This window comes from Phyllobates terribilis, unplaced genomic scaffold, assembly GCF_046119375.1.
Source record: "Phyllobates terribilis strain yellow unplaced genomic scaffold, ASM4611937v1 Scaffold_264__1_contigs__length_2628131, whole genome shotgun sequence".
Lineage (NCBI taxonomy): Eukaryota > Metazoa > Chordata > Amphibia > Anura > Dendrobatidae > Phyllobates > Phyllobates terribilis.
In genome coordinates this window covers 575989-591097 of record NW_027363024.1, presented here as the reverse complement: position 1 = coordinate 591097, position 15109 = coordinate 575989, and the positions used below count along the sequence as shown (strand labels likewise).

The following is a 15109-nucleotide window of genomic DNA, read 5'->3' as shown; positions in this document are numbered from 1 at the left end:
ACAGGTTTTGGTTATCTTTTTTAAAACATTAACAGGCGGGGGGAAAACCATGCTAAGATACAATAAAAGAGGTAAAATCACCATCTTTAAAACCAATACTTTACCCTCCATTGTAAGTCTCCTCATGTTCCACATACATATTTTCGTATTTACTTTCTGTGTAACTGTTTCCCAACTATTATAACCATCATTATTTTCAGTGAATGATATACCTAAAATGGAAATGGATTCGGAGACATTAATTGGTACATCACGTAAAATCATCCCCCCAACACTTAAAATGTTACACTTATTAAAATTGATTTTAAAACCAGAAGCTAGACAAAAGGATTGCACTTGATGGAGAGTGGCCGTAAGTGATGGTGCATCTGTACACAAGACCGCCACGTCATCCATGTAGCCTACAACCTTGGCCTCCAAACCACCGCTTCCAGGCAGAGGGACACCGCATATCTGTTTATTTTGGCGTATTGCACATAACATTGGTTCCAGTGCACAGATAAACAGTAGGGGGGACAGAGGGCATCCCTGTTTCACCCCTGACCATAAAAATACCTCTTGTGTCTTAAAACCATTCACTAAAATCTTACTTGTACAATCCTTGTAAAATGCTTTAAGCGATAGTAAAAACCCTTCTGGTATGCCCATTTTCTCTAAAACTTTAAAAAGATAAAAGTGTGAGACACGGTCAAATGCTTTTTCAAAATCAATAGATAAAATCGCCATTTTCCCCTTTCTGTCTTTCATATCCTCAATACAGTCTTTCACTAAATTCAGATTGTCCCATATACTGCGCCCCGGCACCCCACACACTTGATTAGAATGAATAACTTTGCTGATGACTTCTTTTAGACGATTTGCACAAATTTTAGCCATTATTTTATAGTCACAATTTAAAAGTGTTATTGGTCTCCAGTTTTCTAATTTTGATTTATCACCTTTTTTGTATAGGAGGGAGACTTCACCTTTCTTCCAGGAATTTAATAAAACCTTATTATTAAAAACCTCAGTAAACAAATAAAACAAATCATCTTTTAAAATATCATAAAAACATACATAAAATTCTATTGGGATGCCATCAGGACCAGGGACCTTTCCAGTTTTAAAACTTTTAATAGTTTTTAACACTTCTTGTTCCGTTAAAACTTGGGATAAAAACTCTTGGGATGCGGGATCTAAAACAGCTGTTAGTCCTTGCAGCGAATCATCCATTAATTTATTATCTATATTTTTTCCATTAAAAAGATTAGAAAAAAAAAACTCAACTTTACCCAGCATATTTTTTATATTATTCTCACCATCTATATGGTCAATTATCACTTTTTCTTTTTTATTTTTCCTAAAAAAATATCTGGAACACTTTTCATTTTCTTCTATATGTTGTACTCTAGAACGAAAAATTATCTCTTTTCCTTTTTGTTCTAGCCATTTTGAAATCTCTTCTTTTAAGTTTGAAATATCAAGTTGTACATCTATCCCATTGTCTCTGAGCTTAAATAATGTTTGTAGGCGGGTATTTAAAATTCTATATTCTTCATATTTTTCTTTGGCTCTACATATACTCTTTTTAATAAAAAAGTCTTTTATTTTTACTTTCATTCTATCCCACCATACACTCATAGTCTCATTTGTTTTTTTCCCTTTTCTACATTTCCTATAAAACTCAATAAAATCTGATAAAATCTGCGGGTCGGTTAAAAGGGATACGTTCATTTTCCAGCTTTTCTTACCACATTTTTTGTTGTCATTTACTTTTATGGTAAAGGATAAAAGTTTATGGTCTGAAAATATATTAGTTAAAACTTCACATTCGGCAGGTATTGTTTTATCTGAACCAAAAATAAAATCAATCCTAGAGCTACAATTAGCATTGCTCCAAGTGAAACCGGCGTCCTCTGGGCTGTCACTATGACACTCTTTATATATGTCTATCAATTTAGCATCTTTGACTATATCATGTAGCATACCTGAGGTTTTATCGTAGTTCCTGCTTACAGAGCTGGAGCGCCGGTTTTCACCTTTTAAAACACAATTAAAATCCCCTGCTAAGATAAAAGGTTCAGAGTTATTAATAAATAATGGTAAAAGATCAAGCATTTCGGCTCTTTCATTTTTCTCTGGGGATCCATAAAAATTTAAAAACTGCCATCTAATACCATCAATAAAAGCTTTCACTAATAAAATACGACCTGGTAAAATTTCCTGAATAAAATCAATTAAAACGTTCCCTTTAAAAAGTATGGCTACACCCGCTGATCCTGCAGCATTCGATCCGGACCAGACAGATGGCCCACACTTCCACTCATCTTTATATTTTTGATATGACATTTCATGTGGGATATTACATTCTTGCAGAAAAAATACAGATGCAGTAAAACACGTAAAAAAATTAAAAAGAGCAGTTCTTCTCGTGTTAGATTTTATGCCTCTCACGTTGAGGGAAATACCTTTGAGTTCAGCCATCATTAGAAAATGTAGAAATTTTACTTAGGTAACTAAGAGCAACGGATTTACCTGTCCGATGAACCTGATCAGACCACTGGGCTTACGCCTCCCTCCTCATCTGATAGTATCGTCACGAGAGTCTCCGTGGAGGAGGAAAGATTACCACATTTATATAAACCCGACGCTACACTGGCATAGCTCGGAGGGCTGGCTGGCAGAACCCGCTGGGTCTCCATTGGCTGGCCATGCAGTTCCTCATCAGGTGGGTCCCCGAGGGGTTCCGACGCCCCTGTTTGACCTGTAGAAGGTCGTCCTAAAGGAGGAGGTTGCGCACAAGGCAGAGCCTCTGACTCTTCAGAGGCAGCAAGATCCCGGTCCCCACCTGTAGCAGCGGAGACCGAAACCCCTGAGGGTCCTGCGTCCACGTCCCCTTCTGGAGAAGTGTCCATCTGTTCACCTCCTGCTGCCTCCTCCGAACCACCCTTTTTCTTTTTCTTAGGACCCACCTTTATCCACTCAGCGCCCTCAGCACTAGGAGACCCAGACTGGGCATGGGCTTCTGTGTCGGCCTTTTGCCGGTCCCTTTTGACCTTACCAGTAGTGCCCTTCTGCTCCTTCTCAGCCCTCCTTTTGGACTCCCGCAGGTCCTGCAGCCAGGTTTTGGGATTTGGTATTTTACCTGTCATAGACTCTGGAGACACTTCACTATTTGGTACGCCCTTATTGTCTCCAGAGGCTCCAGGTTGTTGTTCCTCCTCCTGAGGGGTGGTCTGATCTTTTGGTCCTTGGTCGGACGTCTTGGACTTCCCCTTTTGCTCATCTTCCCGAAATCTGTGAGGGCAAGAAAAATAAAAGTGACCTGGAGTCTGGCAAAAACTGCATTTCTTTTCCTTAGGGCATTCTTTTGTCTCATGTTCTTCACTAGCACAATTTCTACATGATACATGACAGTTTTCTTTTGAATGACCATAGCGCCCACAATTTCTGCAATATACTGGCATCCCAGAAAAGAAGAAATCCCCATTTGTTTGCCCAATTTTGAAACGGGCAGGGGGGAGCCGTATACCACCTGGTGTATTTGGATCTCTTGTACACTTCACAAGGAATTTCCACTTAGATGTCCATATGTTATATTCGTTTAATATCTTCCCAATACATTTAACACTTTTAAAATAAATTGCTAGAAATGACATTACTTCTGGAGCAGAAACAAAGGGCGAAAATATTTTTACAATAACCAGTCTTACCTCATCCAGGACGTGCTCAACAATTTGTATCCCTTTCAAAACAGGACTATTTTCAACTTTTTTTAACTTTTCTAGTACATCTCTAAAAATACCTTCTCCGGTGAATGTGATGTCATAGTCACCTCTTCTGGGATAATCCTGGATGGAGAGAATTTCATTCCTTTGTACGCCAAGAAGGTTCCTGAGCACGTCCTGGACTACATACCCTAATTTCCTCATATTCGAGCCACCCGCCATGAAGTGAACTCGGATAGAGTTTTTTAGCCTCGCATAAAGAGGCACGAGGTTAGGGTCAACCTCCATGGAAAAAGGCAACAAGGTTGCAAATTGCAGCCGCTTGCAATCTGCGCTCCCAGTGTTCTTGCAGCGAAAAACACCTGGAAGCTGGGGGATCGCAACTCGTTACCCTGGGACTAAGCCCTCTCCCTAATAGCAGCAAGCAGGTTAAGTCCACCAAAGTGGACGATCCTGCCAGGCCAAGGAGAGGGGTACCCGAGTGCCCTTCAACCACAATCTCCTGCAATAAAGCACTTGATCGTAGCCAAAAGGCCGAGAAGCGATAACCAGAATTGGTTTCGGCCTACGGTGCCACCCTCGGATCCTGAAAAGTCCATTTGTGGAGATGGCCACCTGGACTCCCGTTAAGAAGACATGTTGTCAACCTCTAGATCCCTTACATGCCTGCACTTTTCGGCTTGCTGCTGCAGCAATCCACGCGTTTTAGATCTGCATGACTCCAACTATTTTAGCACAGCACCCTCACCCCCTGCTGTTCCCACCCGCCTCAACACCGGTGGAAAGGAGGAGAACCAATTAAGGGGGGAACGAGCAGCTGTCTACCCTTAGCAGGAGTGTTGCTGATTACTTACCTTTCCTGCTGCTGCTGGCTGTCCAGCAGCAGACTGAAGGTGGCTGCTGCCGTGCGCTGGTATATAAAGGCTCAGAGCCTATTATGACACGCGCAGCCAGTGTTCCATTGCCACATTCCATCTACTCCAGGCAGGATAGCTGGCTGGTTGAACGGCACTGAGAAGCTCACAGAGACCGCCATAAGCAACAGTTTAAAAGAATGCCACAGACTAATCAACCAAACTTTTTGGGTTGGGTTATTTTTTATAGTCTGCAGGCGTTAAATGAAAGAAGTCAGTGTTCCACCAGAGGGAGACAACGTTTCAGAAAAGGCATTGGAGCAAGCCAAAAAAGACATTTTAAGTGCAGCAGAGTAACCAGCGCACATACCTGTTAGCTCAGGTGAGTTTAAATGGCTGCTGTTGATAACAAGGGCATTTGCTAAATAGATGGTGTGTGTGCAACAATATACTGAAAGAACAATTATATTGTGCAGCTTATCTCACCACCTGTAATTAGTTAGGTGAAAGCTCCAAAATGCTTGCCTAATATGGCTGTTTATCCAAAAGGAAGTAAAGAGGGAGAGCTAGATAGATAGCATTGCATTACAGTACATGGCTATGCAATGCAGAGTTGCTGAAGTTGAACCAAAATGAGTTTGTCATCTGGCTTCTGCAACTTTTAACATGAAAAATACAATTAGGAGAAGAAAAGCAAAGCCAAAAAGTCCATCCAAAAATCCGACAAACAAGCAAAAGCAACAAAATGCATTGAATTCAATTTTTTCTGATTTTAGAAACTGCATTAAAGAATGAGTGCACTGGTCCTGGAAATGCTGCAATACCAGGTCAATGCGTGGAGTGGACAGAGCAAGCTCTTTTACCATCTCCCTGTTCTAAAAATCCATTTAATATATGGTCCCCAGATAGGGGACGTATCAGATATTAAACTGATAAGAACAGATACTACACTTGATCTTAGCCAAAAGGCCGAGAAGCGATAACCAGAATTGGTTTCGGCCTACGGTGCCACCCTCGGATCCTGAAAAGTCCATTTGTGGAGATGGCCACCTGGACTCCCGTTAAGAAGACATGTTGTCAACCTCTAGATCCCTTACATGCCTGCACTTTTCGGCTTGCTGCTGCAGCAATCCACGCGTTTTAGATCTGCATGACTCCAACTATTTTAGCACAGCACCCTCACCCCCTGCTGTTCCCACCCGCCTCAACACCGGTGGAAGGGAGGAGAACCAATTAAGGGGGGGACGAGCAGCTGTCTACCCTTAGCAGGAGTGTTGCTGATTACTTACCTTTCCTGCTGCTGCTGGCTGTCCAGCAGCAGACTGAAGGTGGCTGCTGCCGTGCGCTGGTATATAAAGGCTCAGAGCCTATTATGACACGCGCAGCCAGTGTTCCATTGCCACATTCCATCTACTCCAGGCAGGATAGCTGGCTGGTTGAACGGCACTGAGAAGCTCACAGAGACCGCCATAAGCAACAGTTTAAAAGAATGCCACAGACTAATCAACCAAACTTTTTGGGTTGGGTTATTTTTTATAGTCTGCAGGCGTTAAATGAAAGAAGTCAGTGTTCCACCAGAGGGAGACAACGTTTCAGAAAAGGCATTGGAGCAAGCCAAAAAAGACATTTTAAGTGCAGCAGAGTAACCAGCGCACATACCTGTTAGCTCAGGTGAGTTTAAATGGCTGCTGTTGATAACAAGGGCATTTGCTAAATAGATGGTGTGTGTGCAACAATATACTGAAAGAACAATTATATTGTGCAGCTTATCTCACCACCTGTAATTAGTTAGGTGAAAGCTCCAAAATGCTTGCCTAATATGGCTGTTTATCCAAAAGGAAGTAAAGAGGGAGAGCTAGATAGATAGCATTGCATTACAGTACATGGCTATGCAATGCAGAGTTGCTGAAGTTGAACCAAAATGAGTTTGTCATCTGGCTTCTGCAACTTTTAACATGAAAAATACAATTAGGAGAAGAAAAGCAAAGCCAAAAAGTCCATCCAAAAATCCGACAAACAAGCAAAAGCAACAAAATGCATTGAATTCAATTTTTTCTGATTTTAGAAACTGCATTAAAGAATGAGTGCACTGGTCCTGGAAATGCTGCAATACCAGGTCAATGCGTGGAGTGGACAGAGCAAGCTCTTTTACCATCTCCCTGTTCTAAAAATCCATTTAATATATGGTCCCCAGATAGGGGACGTATCAGATATTAAACTGATAAGAACAGATACTACACTTGATCTTAGCCAAAAGGCCGAGAAGCGATAACCAGAATTGGTTTCGGCCTACGGTGCCACCCTCGGATCCTGAAAAGTCCATTTGTGGAGATGGCCACCTGGACTCCCGTTAAGAAGACATGTTGTCAACCTCTAGATCCCTTACATGCCTGCACTTTTCGGCTTGCTGCTGCAGCAATCCACGCGTTTTAGATCTGCATGACTCCAACTATTTTAGCACAGCACCCTCACCCCCTGCTGTTCCCACCCGCCTCAACACCGGTGGAAGGGAGGAGAACCAATTAAGGGGGGGACGAGCAGCTGTCTACCCTTAGCAGGAGTGTTGCTGATTACTTACCTTTCCTGCTGCTGCTGGCTGTCCAGCAGCAGACTGAAGGTGGCTGCTGCCGTGCGCTGGTATATAAAGGCTCAGAGCCTATTATGACACGCGCAGCCAGTGTTCCATTGCCACATTCCATCTACTGCAGGCAGGATACCTGGCTGGTTGAACGGCACTGAGAAGCTCACAGAGACCACCATAAGCAACAGTTTAAAAGAATGCCACAGACTAATCAACCAAACTTTTTGGGTTGGGTTATTTTTTATAGTCTGCAGGCGTTAAATGAAAGAAGTCAGTGTTCCACCAGAGGGAGACAACGTTTCAGAAAAGGCATTGGAACAAGCCAAAAAAGACATTTTAAGTGCAGCAGAGTAACCAGCGCACATACCTGTTAGCTCAGGTGAGTTTAAATGGCTGCTGTTGATAACAAGGGCATTTGCTAAATAGATGGTGTGTGTGCAACAATATACTGAAAGAACAATTATATTGTGCAGCTTATCTCACCACCTGTAATTAGTTAGGTGAAAGCTCCAAAATGCTTGCCTAATATGGCTGTTTATCCAAAAGGAAGTAAAGAGGGAGAGCTAGATAGATAGCATTGCATTACAGTACATGGCTATGCAATGCAGAGTTGCTGAAGTTGAACCAAAATGAGTTTGTCATCTGGCTTCTGCAACTTTTAACATGAAAAATACAATTAGGAGAAGAAAAGCAAAGCCAAAAAGTCCATCCAAAAATCCGACAAACAAGCAAAAGCAACAAAATGCATTGAATTCAATTTTTTCTGATTTTAGAAACTGCATTAAAGAATGAGTGCACTGGTCCTGGAAATGCTGCAATACCAGGTCAATGCGTGGAGTGGACAGAGCAAGCTCTTTTACCATCTCCCTGTTCTAAAAATCCATTTAATATATGGTCCCCAGATAGGGGACGTATCAGATATTAAACTGATAAGAACAGATACTACACTTGATCTTAGCCAAAAGGCCGAGAAGCGATAACCAGAATTGGTTTCGGCCTACGGTGCCACCCTCGGATCCTGAAAAGTCCATTTGTGGAGATGGCCACCTGGACTCCCGTTAAGAAGACATGTTGTCAACCTCTAGATCCCTTACATGCCTGCACTTTTCGGCTTGCTGCTGCAGCAATCCACGCGTTTTAGATCTGCATGACTCCAACTATTTTAGCACAGCACCCTCACCCCCTGCTGTTCCCACCCGCCTCAACACCGGTGGAAGGGAGGAGAACCAATTAAGGGGGGGACGAGCAGCTGTCTACCCTTAGCAGGAGTGTTGCTGATTACTTACCTTTCCTGCTGCTGCTGGCTGTCCAGCAGCAGACTGAAGGTGACTGCTGCCGTGCGCTGGTATATAAAGGCTCAGAGCCTATTATGACACGCGCAGCCAGTGTTCCATTGCCACATTCCATCTACTGCAGGCAGGATACCTGGCTGGTTGAACGGCACTGAGAAGCTCACAGAGACCGCCATAAGCAACAGTTTAAAAGAATGCCACAGACTAATCAACCAAACTTTTTGGGTTGGGTTATTTTTTATAGTCTGCAGGCGTTAAATGAAAGAAGTCAGTGTTCCACCAGAGGGAGACAACGTTTCAGAAAAGGCATTGGAGCAAGCCAAAAAAGACATTTTAAGTGCAGCAGAGTAACCAGCGCACATACCAGTTAGCTCAGGTGAGTTTAAATGGCTGCTGTTGATAACAAGGGCATTTGCTAAATAGATGGTGTGTGTGCAACAATATACTGAAAGAACAATTATATTGTGCAGCTTATCTCACCACCTGTAATTAGTTAGGTGAAAGCTCCAAAATGCTTGCCTAATATGGCTGTTTATCCAAAAGGAAGTAAAGAGGGAGAGCTAGATAGATAGCATTGCATTACAGTACATGGCTATGCAATGCAGAGTTGCTGAAGTTGAACCAAAATGAGTTTGTCATCTGGCTTCTGCAACTTTTAACATGAAAAATACAATTAGGAGAAGAAAAGCAAAGCCAAAAAGTCCATCCAAAAATCCGACAAACAAGCAAAAGCAACAAAATGCATTGAATTCAATTTTTTCTGATTTTAGAAACTGCATTAAAGAATGAGTGCACTGGTCCTGGAAATGCTGCAATACCAGGTCAATGCGTGGAGTGGACAGAGCAAGCTCTTTTACCATCTCCCTGTTCTAAAAATCCATTTAATATATGGTCCCCAGATAGGGGACGTATCAGATATTAAACTGATAAGAACAGATACTACACTTGATCTTAGCCAAAAGGCCGAGAAGCGATAACCAGAATTGGTTTCGGCCTACGGTGCCACCCTCGGATCCTGAAAAGTCCATTTGTGGAGATGGCCACCTGGACTCCCGTTAAGAAGACATGTTGTCAACCTCTAGATCCCTTACATGCCTGCACTTTTCGGCTTGCTGCTGCAGCAATCCACGCGTTTTAGATCTGCATGACTCCAACTATTTTAGCACAGCACCCTCACCCCCTGCTGTTCCCACCCGCCTCAACACCGGTGGAAGGGAGGAGAACCAATTAAGGGGGGGACGAGCAGCTGTCTACCCTTAGCAGGAGTGTTGCTGATTACTTACCTTTCCTGCTGCTGCTGGCTGTCCAGCAGCAGACTGAAGGTGGCTGCTGCCGTGCGCTGGTATATAAAGGCTCAGAGCCTATTATGACACGCGCAGCCAGTGTTCCATTGCCACATTCCATCTACTGCAGGCAGGATACCTGGCTGGTTGAACGGCACTGAGAAGCTCACAGAGACCGCCATAAGCAACAGTTTAAAAGAATGCCACAGACTAATCAACCAAACTTTTTGGGTTGGGTTATTTTTTATAGTCTGCAGGCGTTAAATGAAAGAAGTCAGTGTTCCACCAGAGGGAGACAACGTTTCAGAAAAGGCATTGGAGCAAGCCAAAAAAGACATTTTAAGTGCAGCAGAGTAACCAGCGCACATACCTGTTAGCTCAGGTGAGTTTAAATGGCTGCTGTTGATAACAAGGGCATTTGCTAAATAGATGGTGTGTGTGCAACAATATACTGAAAGAACAATTATATTGTGCAGCTTATCTCACCACCTGTAATTAGTTAGGTGAAAGCTCCAAAATGCTTGCCTAATATGGCTGTTTATCCAAAAGGAAGTAAAGAGGGAGAGCTAGATAGATAGCATTGCATTACAGTACATGGCTATGCAATGCAGAGTTGCTGAAGTTGAACCAAAATGAGTTTGTCATCTGGCTTCTGCAACTTTTAACATGAAAAATACAATTAGGAGAAGAAAAGCAAAGCCAAAAGTCCATCCAAAAATCCGACAAACAAGCAAAAGCAACAAAATGCATTGAATTCAATTTTTTCTGATTTTAGAAACTGCATTAAAGAATGAGTGCACTGGTCCTGGAAATGCTGCAATACCAGGTCAATGCGTGGAGTGGACAGAGCAAGCTCTTTTACCATCTCCCTGTTCTAAAAATCCATTTAATATATGGTCCCCAGATAGGGGACGTATCAGATATTAAACTGATAAGAACAGATTTTTCTTTTTTCGAAAGCCCGAATTCGTGTACAAAACCCGAGTGCGCTTAAAAAAGTGACAAGTGCCACAAAAAAAAGTGCACTAGGATGCTGGTCTTCTTGAAACCCTCTCCAAAAGGAGAAGGGTCCCCCAAACCATTCCCCGTCCCTCCGAGCCAGAAGGCCACAGCGAGGAACAGGGACAAATAGCCACCTCCAGCCGGAGCCAGAGGCGACCCAATCTTACCCCCAATACCTGCCCGAGTTCTCACCCGAGCAAGGCACTGGGAGCCAAAGACTGTGCTCCCCTCCCGGAAGAGGGGAGCCAACAACGCTCTCCTCCCGAAAGAGGAGAGCCAGTGGGGTTCAGGGGGGAGCGGAACCTGATGGCCACACACTCCCCCCCTAGACCTGCCAAGAGAGGAACCCGTAAGGGAACCGCATCCCGACAAAATCCTAGTAAGGACGTGGACACACGTGAAAAAGTGGACACACAGTGACAAAAAAAAATTAAATAAATAGTGAAGGTTTCACAGTATAATACTGCCCGGACCTTCGACCGTGAATTGAAAAATTCCCCATCCTAAGGCCAGAAGGCCCGGAATAAGGGTGTGTGTGAAGAAAGAAATATTGAAGTGCTAGTGCAAATGTGCCATAAACTCAAGTGGGGTTCCCAATCCCAGTGAGTTAAGGCACCCCAGGGTCACCACTCCTGGGGCACTTCACACTTCGGGCTTTCGATCTTCCCCGGCCCAATGGCGTCGATCCTGGGGGGCCATGCTTTCCACCAGATGACTATATTAGCCACCTGGCGTACTAACAAGCGCCTAAACCCCAGTGTGCATAATGTATCAATCTACTAGGGCGGCCAACATCCAAAACCGCCTTTTCGAAAGATACTACACTTGATCTTAGCCAAAAGGCCGAGAAGCGATAACCAGAATTGGTTTCGGCCTACGGTGCCACCCTCGGATCCTGAAAAGTCCATTTGTGGAGATGGCCACCTGGACTCCCGTTAAGAAGACATGTTGTCAACCTCTAGATCCCTTACATGCCTGCACTTTTCGGCTTGCTGCTGCAGCAATCCACGCGTTTTAGATCTGCATGACTCCAACTATTTTAGCACAGCACCCTCACCCCCTGCTGTTCCCACCCGCCTCAACACCGGTGGAAGGGAGGAGAACCAATTAAGGGGGGGGACGAGCAGCTGTCTACCCTTAGCAGGAGTGTTGCTGATTACTTACCTTTCCTGCTGCTGCTGGCTGTCCAGCAGCAGACTGAAGGTGACTGCTGCCGTGCGCTGGTATATAAAGGCTCAGAGCCTATTATGACACGCGCAGCCAGTGTTCCATTGCCACATTCCATCTACTGCAGGCAGGATACCTGGCTGGTTGAACGGCACTGAGAAGTTCACAGAGACCGCCATAAGCAACAGTTTAAAAGAATGCCACAGACTAATCAACCAAACTTTTTGGGTTGGGTTATTTTTTATAGTCTGCAGGCGTTAAATGAAAGAAGTCAGTGTTCCACCAGAGGGAGACAACGTTTCAGAAAAGGCATTGGAGCAAGCCAAAAAAGACATTTTAAGTGCAGCAGAGTAACCAGCGCACATACCTGTTAGCTCAGGTGAGTTTAAATGGCTGCTGTTGATAACAAGGGCATTTGCTAAATAGATGGTGTGTGTGCAACAATATACTGAAAGAACAATTATATTGTGCAGCTTATCTCACCACCTGTAATTAGTTAGGTGAAAGCTCCAAAATGCTTGCCTAATATGGCTGTTTATCCAAAAGGAAGTAAAGAGGGAGAGCTAGATAGATAGCATTGCATTACAGTACATGGCTATGCAATGCAGAGTTGCTGAAGTTGAACCAAAATGAGTTTGTCATCTGGCTTCTGCAACTTTTAACATGAAAAATACAATTAGGAGAAGAAAAGCAAAGCCAAAAAGTCCATCCAAAAATCCGACAAACAAGCAAAAGCAACAAAATGCATTGAATTCATTTTTTTCTGATTTTAGAAACTGCATTAAAGAATGAGTGCACTGGTCCTGGAAATGCTGCAATACCAGGTCAATGCGTGGAGTGGACAGAGCAAGCTCTTTTACCATCTCCCTGTTCTAAAAATCCATTTAATATATGGTCCCCAGATAGGGGACGTATCAGATATTAAACTGATAAGAACAGATACTACACTTGATCTTAGCCAAAAGGCCGAGAAGCGATAACCAGAATTGGTTTCGGCCTACGGTGCCACCCTCGGATCCTGAAAAGTCCATTTGTGGAGATGGCCACCTGGACTCCCGTTAAGAAGACATGTTGTCAACCTCTAGATCCCTTACATGCCTGCACTTTTTGGCTTGCTGCTGCAGCAATCCACGCGTTTTAGATCTGCATGACTCCAACTATTTTAGCGCAGCACCCTCACCCCCTGCTGTTCCCACCCGCCTCAACACCGGTGGAAGGGAGGAGAACCAATTAAGGGGGGACGAGCAGCTGTCTACCCTTAGCAGGAGTGTTGCTGATTACTTACCTTTCCTGCTGCTGCTGGCTGTCCAGCAGCAGACTGAAGGTGGCTGCTGCCGTGCGCTGGTATATAAAGGCTCAGAGCCTATTATGACACGCGCAGCCAGTGTTCCATTGCCACATTCCATCTACTGCAGGCAGGATACCTGGCTGGTTGAACGGCACTGAGAAGCTCACAGAGACCGCCATAAGCAACAGTTTAAAAGAATGCCACAGACTAATCAACCAAACTTTTTGGGTTGGGTTATTTTTTATAGTCTGCAGGCGTTAAATGAAAGAAGTCAGTGTTCAACCAGAGGGAGACAACGTTTCAGAAAAGGCATTGGAGCAAGCCAAAAAAGACATTTTAAGTGCAGCAGAGTAACCAGCGCACATACCTGTTAGCTCAGGTGAGTTTAAATCGCTGCTGTTGATAACAAGGGCATTTGGTAAATAGATGGTGTGTGTGCAACAATATACTGAAAGAACAATTATATTGTGCTGCTTATCTCACCACCTGTAATTAGTTAGGTGAAAGCTCCAAAATGCTTGCCTAATATGGCTGTTTATCCAAAAGGAAGTAAAGAGGGAGAGCTAGATAGATAGCATTGCATTACATTACATGGCTATGCAATGCAGAGTTGCTGAAGTTGAACCAAAATGAGTTTGTCATCTGGCTTCTGCAACTTTTAACATGAAAAATACAATGAGGAGAAGAAAAGCAAAGCCAAAAAGTCCATCCAAAAATCCGACAAACAAGCAAAATGAACAAAAAACATTGAATTCAATTCTTTCTGATTTTAGAAACTGCATTAAAGAATGAGTGCACTGGTCCTGGAAATGCTGCAATACCAGGTCAATGCGTGGAGTGGACAGAGCAAGCTCTTTTACCATCTCTCTGTTCTAAAAATCCATTTAATATATGGTCCCCAGATAGGGGACGTATCAGATATTAAACTGATAAGAACAGATTTTTTTTTTTTTTTTTTTTTTTTAAAACCACTCAGGTTTAGATATAAGCAAACAGTTAACCAGACTTCGTCATAAGTTATACTGCCACTTCATAAACATCATTGTGGTTTCTTTATTAAAGTATTATTCAACAAAAATACAAACAAGTAATCCTATGCCAGAGAAATTTCCAGAAAAAATATCAACGGTATTTAACCATATCCTGCCACTTAAGGTATTTCCACACACCTTCAGAATCTGTTCCACCACCACCACCTTCTCTTGTATCCCACAAATAGATTACATATAGTTTTGCTAAGATCAACCTAATACAATCATTTACTGTTAAATTTACTCTTTTAAACACACACAAATTTCTCACATCCCATAAGCTCTCCTGCACACACACCATAATAAACCACATCATCCTTTCTAGGCCACGACGACTAGCACCAAAACCAAACATAGCCACTCTCCAATCAATAAACTTCACACCAGCAACCCCTTTACACAGTCCACCCACACCTTTCCACACATCATACGCAAAATTACAATCCCACATAAGGTGCCTCACCGTCTCATTCGCTCCACAACCATCCCTTGGACATACTGCAGATCTTATGAGATCTCTTTTCTTCTGAAAATCCCTCACTGGCAAAATATTATGAAGGCCCATCCATACTATATCTCGCTGTCTATTCGACACACCTTGAATGCTTAACTTCTTCCATACCCGCGCAACTTCCATAGAACGCAATCCCACCACATTACTCTCACACTCATTCACACACATCTTCCCCATCACCTTCTTAACCAACATAAAGTCTTTCATTGCAACTGCTAACAAATCATTCTTCCTCACAAACTTCTCAATCAAACCATACCACTCAGGACGCTTAAAAGCAACAGGCACATTCTTATCACGCTTCACCCAATTCAGACCATACAGCATCCATCCAGCCAAATACTTACACATAAATGCCCCTTTATTATTCTTCCCAATCAAAATGACCAT

The 15109-nt window shown here is 43.2% G+C and overlaps 6 non-coding genes and 2 pseudogenes across 6 annotated transcripts; all 8 read right to left on the bottom strand.

Moving 5' to 3' along the window:
- Positions 1-5351: 5351 nt before the first annotated feature.
- Positions 5352-5542, bottom strand: LOC141219371 (U2 spliceosomal RNA). The gene has a single exon (XR_012287887.1). It is a non-coding gene; the product is annotated as a U2 spliceosomal RNA (small nuclear RNA).
- A 1098-nt stretch (positions 5543-6640) lies between these two features.
- Positions 6641-6831, bottom strand: LOC141219366 (U2 spliceosomal RNA). Its single transcript, XR_012287886.1, has one exon. It is a non-coding gene; the product is annotated as a U2 spliceosomal RNA (small nuclear RNA).
- A 1098-nt stretch (positions 6832-7929) lies between these two features.
- Positions 7930-8120, bottom strand: LOC141219354 (U2 spliceosomal RNA). The gene has a single exon (XR_012287883.1). It is a non-coding gene; the product is annotated as a U2 spliceosomal RNA (small nuclear RNA).
- A 1098-nt stretch (positions 8121-9218) lies between these two features.
- Positions 9219-9409, bottom strand: LOC141219343 (U2 spliceosomal RNA). Its single transcript, XR_012287876.1, has one exon. It is a non-coding gene; the product is annotated as a U2 spliceosomal RNA (small nuclear RNA).
- A 1097-nt stretch (positions 9410-10506) lies between these two features.
- On the bottom strand, positions 10507-10688 carry LOC141219350 (U2 spliceosomal RNA). The gene has a single exon (XR_012287881.1). It is a non-coding gene; the product is annotated as a U2 spliceosomal RNA (small nuclear RNA).
- Positions 10689-11482: 794 nt separating this feature from the next.
- LOC141219369 (U2 spliceosomal RNA) lies at positions 11483-11574 on the bottom strand (annotated as a pseudogene).
- Positions 11575-12673: 1099 nt separating this feature from the next.
- LOC141219331 (U2 spliceosomal RNA) lies at positions 12674-12864 on the bottom strand. The gene has a single exon (XR_012287865.1). It is a non-coding gene; the product is annotated as a U2 spliceosomal RNA (small nuclear RNA).
- Positions 12865-13961: 1097 nt separating this feature from the next.
- On the bottom strand, positions 13962-14174 carry LOC141219358 (U2 spliceosomal RNA; annotated as a pseudogene).
- Positions 14175-15109: the final 935 nt, after the last annotated feature.